At 35.9% G+C, this 21,664-nt stretch overlaps 1 protein-coding gene across 4 annotated transcripts in view; it reads right to left on the reverse strand.

Annotated features, from left to right (window-relative positions):
- Positions 1 to 21,664, reverse strand: part of LOC135836992 (ras-related protein Rap1-like) — a 95,235-nt gene that overhangs the window by 53,506 nt on the left and 20,065 nt on the right. The window contains exon 1 of one of the 4 annotated variants that reach the window (XM_065352097.1): positions 1,831 to 1,986. The exons of the other annotated variants lie outside the window; for them this stretch is intronic. The gene's annotated coding sequence lies outside the window, so the exon portion shown is untranslated. Of the gene's footprint in view, positions 1 to 1,830; positions 1,987 to 21,664 lie in introns of those variants that run through there. 4 annotated transcript variants of the gene reach the window in all.

Raw genomic sequence — 21,664 nt, forward strand, 5'->3', positions numbered from 1 at the left:
GGTCAGAATTATAACAAACTTCCAACTTTTGTAAAAATTGCCAAAAAAAACTCCTGGTTTTGGCCAAAATGTTCAAAAAATCCTGTTGCCAAAATTGGCAAAAATTATTGAGAAGGGTGATTGGGTAGATGGGGGGGGGGGGGGGTGGGAATTCTGCTCGAAAATTTTGTTTGGAAGTACCCAACAATAATCCATCATAATTTTCCAAATCTGGGAACAGGGCCATTTCGCCTATCTTACCTGGGAATACCTTTTTTTTCGATGGTCGCCATTGAGTTTTCTTTTTTAAAATTGATTTTTCGTGAAAAACTGAAGGCCCTACAGAAATTTATGAAGAGGAACGAAGTAAGTAATAAAACTTGGAATTTCCTGCCGTCTGAATGAGAGGAAGTTTTTCTAAACATGTTCTGTTATTGAAATATTTTGAGCAAAAATTAGAAAGTTGAACTTTTAAACCACTTCTTTTTTTGGAACTTATCATGTCCCACTTCCAGTGTTACACGTTTAAAATCGATAAAAAAATATGTAGGTATCTCGCCTTCAGAAACCCCACATTCCCCATTCTCCCACTTTGCAATTCAGAAAATATACGATTGAATTCAGAACACAATAATATTTGGATAATATCTTCTGAAAATATGAATATGTCCAATTCCCAGCCAATTGAAATCTGAATTACAACCATTTCTAAGCTCGCCCAAGACTTAAGACCTCTATATGCATCTTGCTCCACACCGCCATCGCTCTCAATAATTCGCTACGAGTCGCGAATTCTTTCGTCATTCCGTCATTTTCACTCCATATTTTTAGAGGTTACTTTCTTGCTGCTGCGAGAGAAATGATTTTGCCTTCGTTGCGGTCGTCCGCTTCACTGCAGGCTGTAAACTATGTCAACTGGACATGAGTCGATGACGTGAATTGCATGCGAAAGTGCTTCCAGTCGACACAGACACAGTATCGTCATCCTCATCCAGCGGTCATCGTCGCTCGTAGCTTCGGACCCTCGATAGTGGACAGTACACTGTGCTATCTTTTTCTTTGTATATATACGATTAGTCGCCCGATTAAGAGGAGTAGAAGAGGAGGAGGTAGAAGAGTCGACAATACACATTTCCATTATTGTAATTAAGCTTCGGCGGCGGCGTAACAGTCTCTAGCCTTTCTTCATCTGTGTGTCTTTTTCCAGCATTCTCCACATATGTACAAGTGGACTTCACACACAATCGAGCAAATACGTACGATATGTGTTATCGCTGTCTATGTGTAGCTCTCAGCATGCACTTTGGGCTGCATCTTTTATTTCAACTCATCAACTCTGTCAGCCATCCAAATATTCGTAATGCTCGCCTTCTTCATCGTTTCGGCCGTGTACTAGACCTACGTACTTATAGACTTACGTGTGCATTATTTACACAATAAACACGCTACACATACGTTTTACTTACAATACATGTACTCGCTCTCTACATTGTATACGTATATGTGTATATAATTCATCGCGAGTAAGGAAAAAGAAAAACAGACAGCTGAGAGAGCCGCTGCGCCGGCCGCTGTGTCCACGTTTTCTCTCTCTATTTCGCCGGCTGTTGGTCTTCTTCTGGCGCAACAGAGTCTACCAGGAAGTAGATCACCGGCCTCAACGGTAGGTAGGTAGTAGGTAAATCGTTCGTTCGCATTATTGTACACATAATCGCAGAACAGAGGTACCTACACGTCGGTATGTCTAATTTTTCACACGCCACTTGGATACCGGGTTTCTCGCCATAGCCAACGCGAAAAGAACCGAGGAAAAAAATTGAAGAAAAAAAAAACAATCCCAAGCTTACCTACCTTTTATCGCGGTATCATATTTATACAGCGCGAAAAATCCACATCCACATGCACACGTTGAAAACTGATACGCCACCGCGAACCAAGCTCGGAAGCTATAAAGCGTGTATTTAGCCGCGAAAATTCATACTATTCTACAAGTTCGCCGGCGACGAGAGCAACAACTGATGGTGAGACAAATTATAGTGGAACGTCGGTCGCCGCGCCGTATCACAGTCGACGACGTTAAGGCACAAAAAACACTTCTACTCCGCCAACCTTGCGTCGTCGTCGCGCAAAAAGCGAAAATATGTACACGAACGCCTACAACACGCAACCCAAGCTACCCGCGTCGCCTTCGTTCTTAAGGGTGGTTTTTTTCCTACTGAACGGGCTAACTAGACGTTCGTTAGAGAGCATCGCTGTCGGTGGTGCCTATAAGATTCGAGAGGGTTTTCTCAAGCTTACAGGGTTTCCCGCAGGGTGCCTATGTCGAAATTTCTACAGCAAGGTATTGTTCGAAATTTCCAAGGAATCCGAAAGTACGACGAGTAGATTCGTGACTTACAATAGAGTAAGGAATTTTATCAAAAAGCGCGTTTTTCCCCATGTTGTTGTCAGTCGACTGTATTGTCTTTCTGGCGGCTCGTGAAAGGAGGAGTCCTGATAAGGCCATTTCTTGGCCCCCTGACAGTTATGGACTAGACCTCTCTTAAAATTTTGTAATAAATATCCAAAATACGAATAGGTGGTTGGTCAACCCAAAATGACCATTTTTTGGGCTCCAGGGGTTCCCAAAGTTTTGATTACAAAAAGAATTTTAGGAACCACTGAGTACCATATTATTTTCAAAAACTTTTTTAGGGTAAAATATCTGTTTGAACTCGATAAACGTATTACGAGGTGATTTCCCTATTTTCAACCCTCGGGGCAGAAATTGGGGGGTTTGATTTTTGGAAAATTTTGGAACCACCATTTTGAACCTACCCTTTTGAGCCCCCTAAAAAGCTTTTTACAGTTTATTAGTATCTGAAAGACCATCATCCTACCAAATTTAGAGTTCAATAAAATTTTCCGCTGGTACTCAAAAATCCAGTTTTCCATTTTTTCGCAATTTTGAAATTTTGGGAGCCCCTGGAAAACTAGAAACCTACGATTTGCGCCAAACGTAACGTTTTGAGGTATATATTCAACTATCTAGATGAAAAAGTTTAGTAAAGCTCCCTGTATATTCGTAATTTTGAACACTTTTTTAGAGCCCCCCACTTTAGGCACCCCAAAAAAAAGTGTTTAAGCACATTTTTTTCAAATAAATCGAAGAAATTACATTTGAACCACACTGGCAAGTGCTCGATGATTTTTCATTTTATTTTTCTTGTAACTTTCAAAATTAAGTTTTTTTTTGCCAAATTCTGAGATTTTACTTCGTTGAAATCGTGATTTTGGCATTTTTTCTAATAGTAAAATATTACAATTTGACCCAAAAAAGCTTAATTTTGAAAGTTACAGGAAAAATCAAATGAAAAATCATCGAGCACTTGCCAGTGTGGTTCAAATGTAAATTCTTCAATTTATTTGAAAATGTGTGCTTAAACACCTTTTTTAGGGGTGTCTAAAGTGGGGGGCTCTAAAAAAAAAAGGTTCAAAATCACGCAGAAAAAAATTCCATAGGTGTAATTTTTGATGCTTTTTCGAAATATTTAATTTTGAGAAGAGATCTTTTAGTGGACGGGAGAGCACCACCTCCCCCAAATTTGGACAAAACTTTCAAAAAAAATCTGGGGCATGTGATATATTGAATTGTATGTTTTTGGTGAAGCTTAACACGAATATGCCGTCAGATTTTTCCCAGCACCTCCCCAAAGAGGGTAAAAGTCCAAAAATGGTTTCATTCGGGTGACACATGAAATAGTATGTTTTCGATATCGCTGAACACGAATATACCCTTAGATATTATTTAATGTGTCACACAAATGAAACAATTTTTTTGGACTTTTACCCATTGAGGGAAGTTCTAGTGGCCATGGTTGAGGTCAGTTTGAAAAATTAAGGCTATATTCGTGTTCAGCAATATCGAAAACGTACTATTTCATGTGTCACACGAATGAAATCATTTTTTGGACTTTTACCCCCTTTAGGGAGGTGCTGGGAGCCATGGATGGGGTCCAATCAAAAATCTGACATCATATTCATGTTCAGCGCCACCAAAAACATACAATTCGATATATCACATGCCCCAGATTTTTTTTGAAAGTTTGACTCAAATTTGGGGGAGGAGGTGCTCCCTCTTTATTAAAAGATCTCATCTCTAAAATTGAATATTTCGAAAAATCATCAAAAGTTATATCTATGGACATTTTTTAAGAACTTTTAATGGTAGCTCTCAATTACAGCGCCATTTTGAAATTTGAACTCCCAATTTTGAAAATTTCAAAATACTTAGAAAGTTCAAAATGCAATGCTCCTTCGAACTGTGAAGTCAGTTTTGATCAAAGTACTATCATAGATTTGGAGGTATGCGCTGATGAAGTTGAGTACCTCGAGAAAATGTGGAAATTATTGACCCCCCCCGCCCAACCAGCTTCCTGAGGGGGCTGGGACCAAACTGATTGCGAATTTCTTACGTCTTATTGGGTAGGTAAACATTGTAAAAAAAATTTGAGCGAAATCGAAGGACATGACTCAAAAACGTTGGTCGAATTGATATGATTTATTTTCAGAAATTGAACGAATATCTTCATTCGAAACATCAACATTACAATCAATGATTATGATGAAGTCTACCCTCTTCCTCCACCCTGTATAGAAAATTCATCAAAAAATCTCTCCCTCCTCCTCTTAAAAAAAACGCTGAAACTTGACACGATAATATGCTGTTAAAATTACAAGAATAGAATATGCAAAAAATTGCATTCGTGCTTGAAATTTGTAATGGGGCTCAAAATACTGGAAGGTTCATGAATCGGGGAAATATACATTAAATCCCATCATCATCATCAACACCCTAGACAGAAAAACATGCAACTTCATATACTTAATCCTTCGCTCCAACCTGTCCAACGAACATAAAATCCCCTGGGTCTCCTCTTCCCCTAATTTCCAAAAAATAGGGAGTCTCTCTCGAATCTCAAAAATAAAATTTCTAACTTTTTCACTATTTGTTTCCGACCTTTCTGTTTTGACGAAAGTTGGTTAAAAAGTGTATTTTGAGTGGAGAATTTCGCTGAAAATTTGAGCTTCCTAACTGTACAGAAGGTTGAGTGAAGGCTTGCCAAAATAAAGTCATTTTTGAAAAAAATATGTACATGGTTTTCTTCACTTTTGAGTGGTGCCGTCTCCTCCTCCTCCTCCTCCTAAAAAGGTTAGATCTGACGATGAACTTGTAAACCTTCCAGACATCCAGACCCATTACCCTAGATTTTTCAACTTCATGCATGGCTCTTTTCAGAACTGAGGATGGATTCATGCTCTGCAGTCTGCACCAGATTGAAATATCTCTAATAACACACTTTTCACTGTTATTCTGATAAAATTCTTCAAATCCTTTTTTTTTTCATTTCAAACATTGATTAAAATAAATGTAAAAACTACGAATAAAAAAATTTATAAAAACTTTGAGAATTTGAAATGGAATTCAGGAATAAAAAATACATAATTTTGTTTCTTTTCCCCTGAATAATAATTAGTTTATTCGATCAATTAACGCCAGATTCATTCATAAAATTATTTCAAAACTTACTCATCAGCGGTATTGAATACAAAATATTCTACAGATTTCTAAGTACTCCAACACAAATTCGTACTCACCTAAAACAAAGAAAAACAAAATTATGAATTAGCTGAATTCAATTTATCATCCTACTCGTCGTAAATTGAAAAAACACACACAAATACTTAGGTACATAAAATATCAAAATACGAGTTGAAACTGAAATAATGCGACTCTAAAAAAATATTGTAGGCTTGAAATTCAACTTTGGGTAATTTTTATATGTAGAATTTTTCACGCTCATTACGGCAAAAATATGTACTTAATGAAAGAATTCCATCACGTCAAAATTTTTCACAATTTCTGAGTTGATGGCGCTATCATGACTGAAATTCCATCAATTTGTGGTAACTTACAAGTAATTTCGATGATAATTTTTCAGTTTTTACCTTTCAAGTATAATTTTTTTACAATTCAATTTCATGTCGATATTTGGTAATTTTTTGGTGATTTTCTGCTATTTTTTTTTTCACATACGTACTTAATTAAGCATTTTTGCAAAATTCCACTCAACTCTTACAATGTTTCATCACAGGCAATTTTAAAAATGTGTATGGCATTTCAACAAATTTTTAATCTTTGTAATTGTAAGATAGTTTGAAACTAATTCACACAAAAACCTAACTGGAGCTCCAAAAATTTTTTTATAGTTTGACCAAATTTTATCAAGTGAACTCATTTTAATAGCAATCCTCTCGAGAAAAAATATTCAATTTGTAAACTTTGGAAATAAAACTTTAGAATTTTTTTCACAATTTTGTACACCTCATTTATTTTGATTAGGTACTTAAATTTACCTACCTACGTAAAAGCACATAAAATTTGAGAGAAAAAAAAACACTACCTACGAATTTCGATAAAAATACTGTACTGTGCAAGACGTCATTTGTTAGCGAAAATATGGTACAAATAATTCTCGTTTACGTCTTCTCGTTATCGTAAGAAAATTCTGCCTGCGAGACAGCTCGTTTATACGATCCTGTCAGCACAGCTAGATCTTATTCTTTCGTTTCAAGTCACGTGGCCTTTCGGTTATATTTTTTCTTTCCTTTTCTACTCGTACAAATCAGAATAAATACCCAGAAAATGAAAATGTTTCTCGTTTTTACGTTGTCAACTGCTCGTTACGACCCTCTTCATCCTCCTCACGGTACAATCTCGCATTATACGTACTTTCCTCGAATCCTTTCGGATCGTCATCGTCGACTTTTCAAAAACGAGTAGGTACATATAATTTGTACATCACGATCGTTGTGAATGGGAATTTTCATCTCCATTGGATATCTTTCACAAACGCGAGAGCCAGGCTTTCATTTGTTTCGGTTAGTATTGAACACACAAATACATTATATATTTTAAACGAAAAATACGTGATATTTTGTCAATACCTCGAATTAATGATAGATGGGAGTTCGACCTTCGCTTACACCATGATCCGAAGAGTATTTCGTCGCGTACATGTGTACAATATATGCTCGTAAATGTGCAACGGCGATAAAAAAACATCCCTAGAGTATTTTGCATAATCGAAGAATTCAAGGCAATGGAAAATTTACAAACGGGCGTCAAAAACTTGTGACGTTCAACGCTTGGAAAATTTTTGCGAGTAAGTATTTCCATTCTCGAAGGATAAATTTTGTTTCTACGTGAAATGTGCTAATTATGTATTTTACCTATCAGGCGAGAGAATTCCAAATTGAACCGTTTCCAGACAGATTATTTTTTTTTTAGGTTTTACGTATAGAAAATATTAACGAGGGGGAAAAAGCTCGACATTTTTTTTTTGGAGAAACGTTTGCTGCTGTTATGAGTTGAAATTCTAAATCAGGCTTGTAAGACCGCTCAGGTTTTTCGACTGCTCTAAAATTAAGGTATTTGTTTGGAGTTTTCAAACGGTCTGGTCCGGGCATTCTGTTTGATTTTTTTTTGTCTTTGTAGGTAAGTTCGGTCTGGTCCTGACTGGAAATTTTTATTCTGGTCATGGATCAGCCCAGGTCTAGGAAACAGTCTTCATTTTTCAGAAAGAAAAAAACTTCCAACACATTAGATGAGTTGAAAAATGGGATTTTTGATTTCAGAATATTACAACTTCAAAAGAAAGTGAATCATAATGGAAATTTTATCAAGATAGTCATCTAAACTGGAATTAAAAATTTGAAAAATTGCACGTAACTTATGTGCGAACTGCAGTCATTGCCCATTTGGTCTGATTTTTTGGAAAGGTGATATGTCTAGGTCTGTTCCTAGTATTTTTCTGGAGAGGGTCATTCTTTCAGTTATGTAATATTGACATAAATTTGTTTCAGAGGGTCAGGTCTAGTCCGTTCCACTCGGTCTTGTGAGCATTTTTGGGTCCAGTTGAAGTCATCAGTCCAGTTTTTTGGTCTGGTCAGACAAGCCTATTCTAAATAGAGAAATGAGAAAATGCAAGCATGAATAAAAGGTCTTTAAACAAAGTTTCCTAACTGATCAGCAGTAGGTGAGCTGTTATACATACATTGCCATGAGGCACACGCTTCAACATCTTGTATGTTGTTGGCAGTATTGGCGTGTTATCATGTTCTCTAGAAAATCCTACCAGCAACATATCAGTTGTTTAAAGAGAGTGATTAGATACCAGTCTAGCAGAACTGAAAACAGTTACGCTACCTGCTAACTGGTATCTGGGTTAACCCGCTAGTAGCATATAGCGTGCACAACCCGATTGTTTTTGCACTTAGTCTGCTCACACACCTCAAAAATTGATGATGCATAAGTGGGAGGAGTTACATTTTAGCACCTGTTGTAGGTGCGTGTGATTGATGTTTGACAGTGATTGTTGGCAATGATGACGTAATGCTAGTACACCCACTAAGCATACAACATTCTACCAGCTACAATGTGAAACAGTGTGAAATTTTTTCAACTCTCTACCAGCTACTAGCAAGCAATGGGAATTTATGGTATGGGTACAGTAGTTACCCCCCAATTGACAACGAAAAACGCGATCCGCTAGCGAAAACGCTGGCGGATAGCTAGAAAGTCCTAAAAAGTCGCTAGCGAATTCGCTTTTCGCCATTAAAGTCGCTATCTGGAGTTCTTTTCACATGGCGGAAATTACAGCGGATAGCGAAACCGCTACCGACAGTTTTTATCACAGAGCATTTTTGTGGGCGAAAAGCAAAACCGCTGGCGTTTTTGAGACTGAAAAGCGAAAACGCTATTTCAGGTATTAATTTACTTCAGCATTTCGCTTTTTCGCTGGCATTTTTGTGATGCATGTTACAATTTGGAATAGTTTAGCCACGAAAACATCTTTTAACGTTTTGCTGTTGAATTTTTCGCGAAAAGGAACTTGAATTAAATAATTAATTCTAAAATGGATTTCAATTTAGAAGGTTAAAAAACATTTATTTTGATGCTTCATTCAACAAAGTTGAAAAATAATTTCATTTTTTCCCCATCTCCCTCTCTGAAAAGTTTTATTTTTTCTCCATCTCCCTCCCTGAAGATTGAGTATTTAGTTTGGAATAAAAATAAAATTACAGTTTTCTGACTCAAAAAATCCAAGGAATTAGCTGATAATGCGAATTTCAAAGCTCTATCCTTTTTTTTTGTGAGGATTGTGTGTGCCTTTAATTTTCAAGTGAAACTGTTGCCCATTTATTACACTTTTTTGGGATTAAAATTTGAAGATTGTTTTTGTCTCAAAAACCCCTGGAAATTTGACTGCTATGTACCCCAAATCGCTTGTCTTTTCCTCTTATTGTGGATATATGTGCTTAGGTATGCAATTAAGTACATATCTTTTTTTTAGTGTGAAGCACTTTCAGTTTCAGAAACCCATGAAAAGCAGCATGTTTTTCTTTTTGCTGGAAATGTTTCACAAATGACCAATTTCTTTTTTAAAAAAATATTTCACTGTCATAAACATATCACATACTGTTCAAACACATCTCAAAAAATTTGAAAAATTATTGGCTACAGATACATATGTTTGGGTGGATAAATTTCTCAAAATTGATCAAAAAAAATTACCTCCCTGAACGAGAATCGATTGCCATATATCGCACCTCGGGAGTTATAAGGTCACATCTCAAAAAAAATCGATTTTGATGTTTTTGCATTTTTGGGGTTTGCATGACCCCCTGCAACCAAAAATAACACTTTGAGTCGGGTATGCTGCTTAGATCATGTAAAAAATGCAAAGGGCCTAACTCAAAATTTCTACAACATTGCAAGTTGTTTGGAGTTATAAGGTCACATCTCAAAAAACTCCTCTTTCTTTGAGTAAAATTTGCACATACAAAGTGTCAGAAACCAGTTTCGATAGTGTTGAACGTTTTTAAGATGTAAAATAATCACAAGGAGTGTATTTTTTGTAGATTTGTTCCAAAACAAAAAATTTTTAAAATAGAACATTTTTCAGAAAAATTAATTTGCATAAGGTGCACCGGGGGAAGTTGGAATTCGGGGTAAGTTAGAAAACTTGCTCTAGCGCCTAGAGGTTTTTATCTGGCGAAGTGCCACTAAAGGTGACTTGAGGGTACTACCCCTACTTCATCACGGCATAAAAATTTTCGCGATTCAGTTGCATTTTAGATGTCTTTGGTTCAATTGTATTTTGTTGTTGTTTTGAACTTGTTTTGAATTTGGTCAAAAATACAGACTTTCTATTTCTTAGTTTTTCGCATATTGCGGACGAACCATGCGTCCTAGTGAAAATCTGATGAGAGTGATCTCAAAGAGAATTAAATTTTCTACAATTTTGTTTCTATGCAATTTTTCTAGGACGCTCGGTTTGTGATCTACGCCTCTGCAAAGTTTAGCCTGTTCTGACTTCCCCCAATTGGGGTAAGTCAGGACAGTTTATATTTTATTCCACTGAGCGAAAGCTACTGTGTCAATCGCGCTCAAATTTTTACCATAGGTTAAGAACCCTTATGGGAACCTACATAATAAATTTGATCCATATTGGTTCATTAGAAGGGGAGTAACAGCTGGTCAAAGTTGAAATTGCGAAAAATCGTTCTGACTTGCCCCGGTGCACCTTATATATTAAAATTTTAGTTTTTTGGGAAAAACTCAAAAACTAAGCACTCTAGAAAAAAACTAACGACATTATGTCGATTGGAAATTTAATTCTCTACAATTTTGTTATCATGAAAATTTTTTTGGACGCTTTTTTTCGCCTCCAGATCACTTTTTATGAAAGGTTATAACTCAAAATGTTTTCCAAACATTGAAATATTTCCTCTTTAAGATTTTATTTTTCAAAATATTCTTATGTTAAATGAAGGTAGGATACCCAATCTTCAAAATGACATGCTATTCATTCCTCACAATTGATTATAAGTTGATGAAAATAATGAATCAAGTTTTAAAAAAAAAGAAAATCACTCTCCTGTAAAATTTCACTTTTTTGAGATGTGACCTTATAACTCCCGAGGTGCGATATGCTTAATTTAATACCAATTTCTAAACCTGCACCAGTGGTGTACTCCTGTAAATGAAGTTGACAAACATCCCTTACATCAGTACCAGATACGCGGGGTAGGAGGAGATCAGCAAGAACCAAAGACATCCCAGAGAAAGTAGAGAAGAAAACAGGTTCCATCACTCATTCACTCTTCAGTTGGAGTGTAAGGGGGAGATAATGACTTTTCTGTGCAACTACAACATACTACCTAGGCGCCTAGCTACCACACATTCATATTTCTGTTAATTGTGGTTGTAGTTTTGTCACAAAAGGAATCTTTTTCTTTTGTTTGGTTACTTGTTCCAGCTACACATTACCCCCTACAGTGAATAGCATACCTTGTAGAGCGGATTTGCTATTCGCCAGTGAAAACGCTATAGTGAAGTGGTCCTAAAAAGTCGCTAGTGAAAACGCCCTCATATTTTGTCACTAGGGCCCCTGTTAGCGAGTACCATTTTCAGCTCTGCTGTCTATTATGATACGTTTCAAATTGGTTTACAAACACAATCCAATTTCAAAACAGCTCAAGTGCTTCAACAACTCAGATTTTGATGGATGTCTATATCGACTGGTGTACTGATAAAATTTGCTGATGCAGCGATATCATGGAACAACAGAAGACAACAACTCGTGGCAGATTCTAGCTGTGAATCAGAACTCATAGCCGGGAATGAAGTGTCAAAAGAAGTTATTTGAATCTCGAGGTTGTTTTGTGAACTAATCAATCTATGTGAAGTTCTTGTTTTACTAATAGATAATGAAAATGCTATTAGAATAGCAGAAAATGTGGAATTTCATTCTCAGACAAAACATATTCAGAGAAAATATTTTTTCATCAGAGACTGAATCAAAGAAGACATGCTTGTAGTACAGCATGTAAGCTCAGAGCAGCACTTAGCTGACATCTTGACAAAAGCTCTCCCACGTTCTTTTCGGTCAACTGGGCCATTCTACATCAATTCAGCCAAAAAAAAATAATGGATTTTCGACGTCTTGATCTTCCATTTGAATTTTGGAAAATTATACAGATGTTACTTTTGATATCAGTTCAAAATGGGCACTTTCGATACAAGGGGCATTGGCAAGCCTTCTATACTAAATTGAAGGCAAAATTTAAAAAGATGTTTTCAAAATTACCGAGCACGAATATGACGTCATTGTTTCAACCTGTCCCCTTTCACGCCCTCGACACCCTCTCCATAGAAGACAAGACCTGAAGATATTGGCAATGCACGAAAGAAAAGTTATTAGCAACATGTTCAAAACCAGGAGGGGAAAATTTTCCGATTTTTTCAGTCGATTTACTTCCTGATGCTTGGAAATACAAGTATGTAGAATAGATCGACACAGTCAGCTTAGAATACCGCCCATTACACAAAATTTTGTCACGACCACTTGATTGAAAAATCAAAATATAAATGCAAGAAATCAAACTTGAAACCTCATTAAACTGGAAAACATCTCGTTGTTCCGAAAACTAGTCAGTACCTACAGGGTGTTCCAGAATAACCTTTCACATTTTGGTAACCACTGATCTGTGTTCAAGTGGAGCTAGGGGAATGGTAAAGGCGGTTCTAGGTAGCCAAAGCATGCCGAATTATGTTTCAATAGTTATTTTTTGCCCTGGAGAAGTAGATGGCTGTACAGTGTGCTTTTACTGTGAAGGCCTTTTTTAAAAATAAAGGTTCCTGTAACTCTTTACTCCTTACTCATCAGTAACGAAGCTCATTTTTATCTAAATGGTGAAGTGAATAATTGGAATGTGCGCTTCTAGTGTACAAAGAATCAGTTGATAATACTTGAGAAACATCTAAACCTCCGCCAAGTTGACTGTTTGGTTGGGCGTGGCTAAATTCGGTATAGTGGGACCATGTGTGTTTAACGAAACAGTAACGGTGAGGGGTAAGGCAAAATGTTAAACGAGTTTCTTGTTCCAAACTAAAAGACAGACGCGATGTAATAGAGTTACTTACTTCCTTCCAACATGTTGGAACTACCAGGGATGTACACATATGTTTAGCGCGTGAGCACTTCGGTCATCAAATAATTTTGTTATGGTCGACGTGTTGAACCAGAAATTTAATGGCCACCTTGATCCCCTGACTTTTCAGCCTGCGATTTTTTTTTATGGAGTTATTCCAAGTCAAAAGTGTATCGAGATAAATCTAGGACTCTGAAACAGCTTCTAGGTTCATGAGTCGCAACTGATTGGAAGAGAAGTGTTCAATAATTTGAAAAAATGTTTGGTTGAATGTGTCAAAAATGAAGGAAAATATCTCGATGGAAAAATTTTTAAAACTTCATTTTTAATGAAAACTCAAATATACGGTCTAAAAACGGCATATTTCTACTTCATTTTGGTTGTAAAAGAATTTTTGTAAACATTTTTCTCTCAGAGTAATAAAAAAAACAAATGTGAAAGGTTATTCTGGAACACCCTGTACAAGTATAAAAGTAAGTATATTCAGCTAGGAAAAAACACAAAAAATTTCAATTTTGTACCATTCAAAAAAGGCGAAGGAAACAAAATGAATACCGAGCTTGAAAAATGTTCGCGAGTTATAGATTTTGTGAAATTTCAAATACACTAGGTACGATGTAAAGCTCCTTCGGTCGGGCATCATTTTTTAAAAACAATTCACTCGATATCGAGCGCCTGGTTCCACCGGAGGAAGAAATCTCATTATTTTTCTCCTACGAAAGGAAGAAATTCGTCCTACAAAATAAAGAAATTACCTCCGCACACACATACAGCACTTTTAATAAAATACTACGTAACGTCGAACCGGGATCGTTCTTTTCAATTGTCGATTTTTTTTTAAGGTCAAAAAAAGAAAAAACAGAGAAGCGAATTCGCGTTAATTCGACGTTGCCCTAAAAATCTACCACTACAGATACCAAGGAGCACACACGTATCGATACACGTTCATGTATGTAGAGGTATAGGTAGCTTACCAACTCATATATGTAGGGTTGGTTTCCTACGAACCTTTTAGTCTCAGGATTTCTCTCTTACCATTTCTCTTATTCTCGTTTTCAATGGGTTTATTTTGGGAAAACGCCTTGAAATTAGCTCGACTACGTGGAAAAAAAGAAAAGGTAAAGCTTCCATTTAATACGTAGGTACGTAGAACGAAAACAACCATCAATATACAGTAGTTTAATATTGATGGAAACCACTTGGCCAATGAACCAGCAACACAGATATACAGAGGAGAGTTACGTAGTAAATCAAAAGGAAACAACATTCAGAAAAATATAACTCTTAGCATCTTGGTTCATCGTATACTGTTTTATTCCCATTTTTTGATAGAGAAAAAAAAATCATCCACGTATCTTTGAATTTCAGCTTTTCGTTGACCGCTAAGCCTATCTCTCGTTTCTCTCTTTCATTTATATGAATGTACATACCTACTCATATTACGTACTTACACGTTTCGCTCGAATGGAAATCCTCCCGAGAGAAACAGTGCAAAGGCAAACCACCCGCCAAAATGCGGTCAACGAATTATCGGTTAAAACGAAAAACGACGAAATTTTCAAAAAAAAAGGAGAGCGAAAAATTATTATTATAAAATAATATCGGTCGAAGCGATAATACGCGTTAAACCTATAATATCTTCGTATATGTGTACCATACTATGCGGTATAGTACCTACCTACCTACGGTTGTATTATACGAAAAGCTTTAATATCACGCCGGATTCGGTACACAAGGGTTTGGGACGTGAACAGGGTTAAACTGTTGAATAAAATCGAACACGCCATATTTGCCGTATACTGCTAAGCCCCTAAAACCTACACTTACCTATGTAGTTTACCTACATACTACGAGTAAATAGGGTGGCGGTGGCGACAACTGCGACCGTATTTATACTTATATTGGGCTGCTGAACACGGCCTCAGCACGCCGGCTTTATTTTAATCGACGAGTAACACATCGCGCACTTTTATTTAGACCTACCTACCTATATATCTAGTAAGTTTTCAGCAAATAAGATAGGCTGTAATGCATCGCGATCCTTAACCTACTGCAGGATAAACAACTTAAGTACATATTTATGATAAAAAAATAGAGCGAATTTACAGCACATTTTTAGCTTTCATTTATTTTTTTATTTTTTCAGAACTTGTTTGTTTTTTCTTTTTTGGCCAACATTGTATTCCCCGAAGCTTATTTTTTTACGTAATGCGAACTTGATTTTAAAAAAGAAAAGCTACCGGATAGTAATAGATGAGAAAGGGGATAGGGATAGAGATAGAGAGAAAGCTGGAGAAAAATTACATACACGAGAAACCAATAAATGTACAGTACGCTACGTTCAGATACTTTAATGGAAGGGTAAGTAGGTATTCGTATGTTCGTTTTTTTGTGAATTTGTTTTTCTTTCACATTGCGATACGTTTCTTTGAGCAAATGGTTCATGAACGAAGAGTCACTTTTGAAAGTCTCGCGAAAGATTTAATCTATAAATAAATGTTCTCATTCAAAACCAAAGATTTCTGCGAAAGATCCGAATTGTCCATTATTAAAATCAAGAATCGTGAATCACACAAGGGAATCATTATTTAGAACTACTGAACCATAATTCAAAAAAATAAATATTCGATTCACCGATAATTAGCTTACTTACTCGCGAATTGTATGACTATTCAGGATGTCTACCAAAATTTAATGTTCAAAAATCGCGACTTTTCGCGACCCTTTTTCGCGACATTTTTTTCTGTACCCCCCTTTTTTCAACGAAAAACACTGGGGGGGGGGGAGTTTTTGGAAACTGATTCGTTTGATTGCGAACAAATGATTCATTTCAAATTGACATGGTACATATCTAACGGAGTATTTTTTGAAAAAATCACTACTTTCTCACTTCTTTTTTCACTACCTCTTCTTTTCAGTCAAATTTTCAGAAAGTTATCCACTAGACCCCCCCCCCCCAACCCACCACAAAACACGAAAAATTAACAAAGTCAAATTTTAAATGTTCAAAAAAAATTGAAATTGGAAGCAAATTTGTATGCAAAGTATTTTTCAATTTCAATCATAATTATAAAAAAAAAACAATACAAATGAACGCATCACGGAATTTTTTCATTTTTTCACTACCTACCTTTTTGACTAAATTCACTACTCTTTCGATACTTTCACTGCACTGAAACTGATTCACGACTGTCAATTAATCATTAATAACCCCTCCCAAAAACACGCAAAAATTCCAAAAAAAAAACTTCAAAAATGAGAAAAAATTCCAGAGAAAAAGAACCGCTACTTGATAATTAACAGAACAAGTCAGAGAAGCAGAATTATTAGCCGAAATTTTTTCACCTGATTCAATTGTGGTGAGGAAAGAGGAGAGGATCAGTGGGATCAGGTCACAATTTCTTCCAGGCCAATTTTTTTCTGGCCACAATTTTTCTATTTTGCAAAGAAAACAAGAAAAAATACAATACCAGGGTGTCCACTCATTTCTGGAAATGATTTTCCCTGACTTTTCCAGGTTTTCCAGAACAATTTTTCCTTTTTCCATTTTCCAGACCATTTTTCTCAAGTTTCTAGGTTCACTGCATACTTTAATTAAAGAAGTTTTTTTTTTTTTGGGGGGGGGGTAATTTTTTTCATAAGCTTCTCTTCGAACTCGATACTTCTTCGGATATAAAAAAACAGCTTAACTTTGATTATTAACTTTTCTAATTAAAAATAAATAAAACATGCATCAAGTTTGGCCAATTAATAAAATACATAATTATGTATTCATATAACTTATGAAAAGTTTTCTTTTTTTTTGATTTTTGAAGGTCTCAAAATGTGAAATTTGTTCATTTGAAAATGAGAGACAAATTGGTCCGAGCGAAGCGAGGGCGAGAACTTACGGAAATTTTCATTTCAAGATGCCTGAAAACGAGTTGTTTTTTTTTGAATGCGAAGAGTGTTTATTTTTTTGTTTTTTAAATTTTAATATTGAAATGGATGTTTTTTTGAAGGAAGTTTACTCTTGAAAAAGAAAAGAGAACAGGCTCGAGCGAAGCGAGGGCAGAAGCTTCTGAGAATTTGAGTTTCGAGAGGCATAAAAACGAGGTTTTTTTATCTGAGGACGAGAAGCTTTCTTTTGGCTTTTATTGAAGGAAGTTAATTTTGAAAAAGAAAACAGAACAGGCCCAAGCGAGGGCGAAAGCTCTTGTAAATTTGTATGCATTTTGAGATGCTTAAAAACGATGTTTTCTTCGTGAGGAGTTCATTTTTTGGCATAAAAACTTGATTTTTATAATCTAGAAATTTTCATGTTGTCTCTGAAAAAGAAAAGAAAACAAACCCGAGCGAAGCGAGGGCAAAAGCTTTTGAAAATTTACGTTTCGAGAAGTAAAAAACAGTGTTTTCCTCTCATCAGAGGTCCTTATTCAAAATTTTCAATTGATCGTTTTTTCAAAATTTCAGGGATTTTGCGTGAAAATTACGAAATTCACTGACTTTTCCCTGATTTTTCCAGACCGACCAATTTCCCTGACTTTTCCAGGTTTTCCAGACCTGTGGACACCCTGCTGAATACATCAAAAATCAAAATCGTGAAAGCGAACAGAATAAAATACAGAAAATGTTAATGTTGAATTAAAAAATGGAAAAAAGCCAAACTTTTTTCAGTAAGTTTGGCAGCAGATTAGATTTTTAGCGAAAAATGTTCAAAATGTTTTCACGATTCCCCGGTGGTGAGGGGGGGGGGGTAGAGAAGGTCAACAATTCAAACAATTCATCCAAGTTTAAATTTGATAGACTAAAACAAATTTCCATATGGAAACAGAAAATTTTGTTGAAAAAACAAGATTCAGAGAGACAAACCAAATAAATGGAATTAAAATTCATCAAAGTTGATTTTTTTCCTAATTTTTATAGAGAAACAAAAAAAGTAAAGTAATAAAGCAGGAACTTTTTGTCAATTTTTGAAAAAAAAAACAAGACAAAAATGTAGGTATAGAGATGCGGTGAAAGCAAGACGCAGAACTTTTATACAGCTAAATACCCGTTTGTGCATCCTGGTTTCTGAACTGTTGTCTTGATTTTTGTCAAAATTTCCAAAAAGTTTTGATTTTTTTACGAAACTTGAAAAAAACCTCTTCTTGTTTATATTTTTCTCTCAATCAAATTCATTTCCACGATTTTTTTTTCTTCTGAGTTTTGATTTTCATTCGTGTTTTTCAAGTTCTATTTGAACATAGAAAAAATTAGACTTCAGAATAGGGCTACTTGACAATTTTTTTTTGTTGAAAAAATCACAACTTTTTTCAACCTAATTTTCAGAAAGTTCTCCACTCGAACTCTCCCCCCTCCCCTCACTCAAAAAAATTAACGATTTTTCGCGAGAAATTTTCAAAAAAAATTTTAATTGGAAGACAATTTGTACACATAATTTTTTTTAATTTCATCAAAAATGAACTTTTTAAAAAATGACTTGAAGGTTTTTGTTGCCAATGCCCGTTCAAATTTTTATATTTTTCACTGCCTTTTTGATTATATTCACTACTTTTTCACTACTTTTACTACCCATTTTTAAAATCACTACTTTTTAACTACATCACTACCTGTTAGATAACCTGATTGATTTTTATTTGAAATTTCATGATTCTAAAAATCGATTCATTCCACAAATTCACTACTCTTTTCCAAGTAAGATTACCTGAAGATTTATTTTAACGACTGTAATTTTTCAAAAAGAAATGAATCTACTTCTCAGTTTTCATAGAACAAAATATCATCGATATCAATATTATGACTCATTGAATACGATTTTTTACCACATAAAAGGTAAATTTGTTAAAAATAGAATAATTACGAAGCGATTCAGGTTTTCTCGTGTAAAAATAATTTTCGATTTTAGCACCAGAACGTCGACGGTATCGAGTGGGCTGGGGGGAAAAAACGTGAATTTTCGATACCGCCGAACATTTAATTACTCGAGACATTGTTGCCAAATCGAATTTTCATGTTAATAGAATTCGAATCCGTATTCCATACACGGTTCATCCTCTTCTACAGCCACATCTAGAGAGACAGTCGATTTACAGTACGATGCCAGAAAAGGACGGATGGACTCGGGTTCGGCGAGTTAATTAATCATATCAACACGACGAACGAGAGAGTGCCTACTTTACGTACGTACGTAAAATTCTTCACTATGTTATTTTCGGTTCAATTGAGAGAGATTGGTATATGAAACTACAAATTATCACCAACAGTAATTGAAATTGAAAATACTATTCTGGAACACCTCTCGATTGCAACACATATGTACGAGTATTTTTCGCGATCTTTCTCTTTTTATCTCCTCCATTTCTTCTTACACTTCATAGAAACGTCCAATTCGGGTATAAATAAACTAACCGGTCGAGTAGAATTTTCTCGAGAAAGATATGCTTGCATATACGATTGATTAACGCGATTCGGTTATTAACTCGTTTTCACGCCTATCTGATTAATCATCGATGACATAATTATCGCGTAAACGTCGCCCGGTCTCGCCTCCGCTCTCCTCCGCACCCAACTCGCTGATCTCTTTCGCTCATTCCTCGCACTTCGTTCATCGTTCGCCGCAGCGCGTTAATTTATTCGGTAAACGTCGAATAATCAATTTTATCGCGCGCGGTCGCCGATACCGATTATTTTTCCTCTCTGTCAGCGTCTCTCTTTCTCCTTTTCTATCCTCGCAGCCAGAGAGTATACTACTACGTAGTTTATATTACATTACAGTTCAGTCAGTCAGTCCCGGTGATACACCTTCCTTCATCACTCCGCAGATACGCGACAGGAACGGTGCTTTACAAGAAGTAAAAGATAGAATACAAATTTTTTTCTCAACCCTGGTATATGTATAGGTATAAAACTCACGCCTCTTTTTATTCGATCGATCGACGAAGCCGTCTTTAGCAGCAACAATTGTCAACCGCAACCACTTCAATCGTCAGACCAACGAGGCGAAAAATAAAGATAGGTACCTGCGAAAATGCTGGTGAACTTTATAATGTAATGTAGATATACGTATTTGCCTTGCATGAGTACAAATGCGAAGATATTAGTCAGGGGGCCCGCATAAGGATCTATAGCAACCCCTGCGACAACTTTTTTTTAAAAATGGGGAATTGGGGAGTACTAAGGAACATTTCTAGCTCTTGTCCTCAAAAAAAAGTGGCCCTACTTACAAAATGGCGGCCATTTTGATTGACAAGTCAGCCGAAATCACAGGTTTTGCGTTCCAATATAGGACTTGCACGAAATTTTTTAAACCGTACAAAGGTAGATCGAAAAAGCAGACAAAAATTCATCACTTGTCAAAATTTCAAGTCCTAAACAGCCTTTTTCGATTTTTGGTGAATTTTTGAAAATCAAAAGGCCAAAAGTGAGGAAAAAATCAAAATTTTACCAAATTGACATAGAAAGCTGAAATTTGGAATATACCTTATTTTCGACCTGTAAAATCGATTGGAAACTGTTTTAAACCGTTTTGAGTAGTTCTGAAGCCTCCAAAAGCGTTTTGAAACTTGAAATTCCCACAAAATTTCATAAAATGGAGTTGGAAAGCCAAAATTCATTCTGCAAACTAATTTCCATACGCTACGAAGTCTACTACAGGCAGCTTTCAAGTAATTTTGGAGCCTCCCGCGACTTTTTGGAAATTCCTGGAGCCTCCAGAAGATTTTTGAAACGTTAAATTCCCATAAAATTTCATCTAATGGAGATGGAAAGCTGAAATTCACTCAACACTCCAATTTTAACACCCGCTGTAGACGACTTCAGGTAGGTTCAAATAATTTTGGAGCCTCTAGCGACTTTTTGGAAATTCCCGAAGTCTCCAGCAGATTTTTAAAATTTGAATTTCCATGAAATTTTATTAAAAGGCGTTCGAAGGCCGAACTTCATTTTGCAAACTAATTTCAATATGCGCCATGAAGCCGACTGAAGATGGATTTCAAGTCGTTTTGGAGCCTCCAGTGACTTTTTGAAAATTCCTAGAGCCTCAAGCAGATTTTTCAGCTAGAAATTTTCACAAAATTTCATCAAATGGAGATGAAAAGCTGAAATTTACTCAACATTCCAATTTTAATCCCCTTTGTAGACGACTTAAGGCGGGTTAAAGTCATTTTGGAGCCTCCAGCGACTTTTTGAAAATTCCTGGAGTCTCCAGCAGATTTTTAAAACTTGAATTTCCACGAAATGTTATCAAATGCCGTTGGAAGGCCGAACTTCATTCTGCAAACTAATTTCAATATGCGCTATGAAGTCAACTGCAGATGGATTTTCAGTCGTTTTGGAGCTTCTAGAAAATTTCATGAAATGTAGTTGGAAAGCCGCAATTCACTCTGCAAAGTGCGTGCGAAAGTTGATTTGGACAGATTTTGTAGCATTTTTTTTAAAAACTAAAGTTTCCAAAAAGACACAGGAGGCTCAAAAAAGGATTGAAATTGCCTGCAATCCATTTAGGAATAATGCCAAAAATAGTATGTCAATTGAATTTTACATATCTTTCTTCCTCAAACGAAGGCGGAAGCGATAATTTTTCAAATTTTAAAATAAGTATGAAATCGATGCACAAAAATATGTTTGTTTCGAACTGGAGTACATCGATTTTTTTAAAAAATAAAGG

This window comes from Planococcus citri, chromosome 2 (assembly GCF_950023065.1).
Source record: "Planococcus citri chromosome 2, ihPlaCitr1.1, whole genome shotgun sequence".
In the NCBI taxonomy this organism is placed as follows: domain Eukaryota; kingdom Metazoa; phylum Arthropoda; class Insecta; order Hemiptera; family Pseudococcidae; genus Planococcus; species Planococcus citri.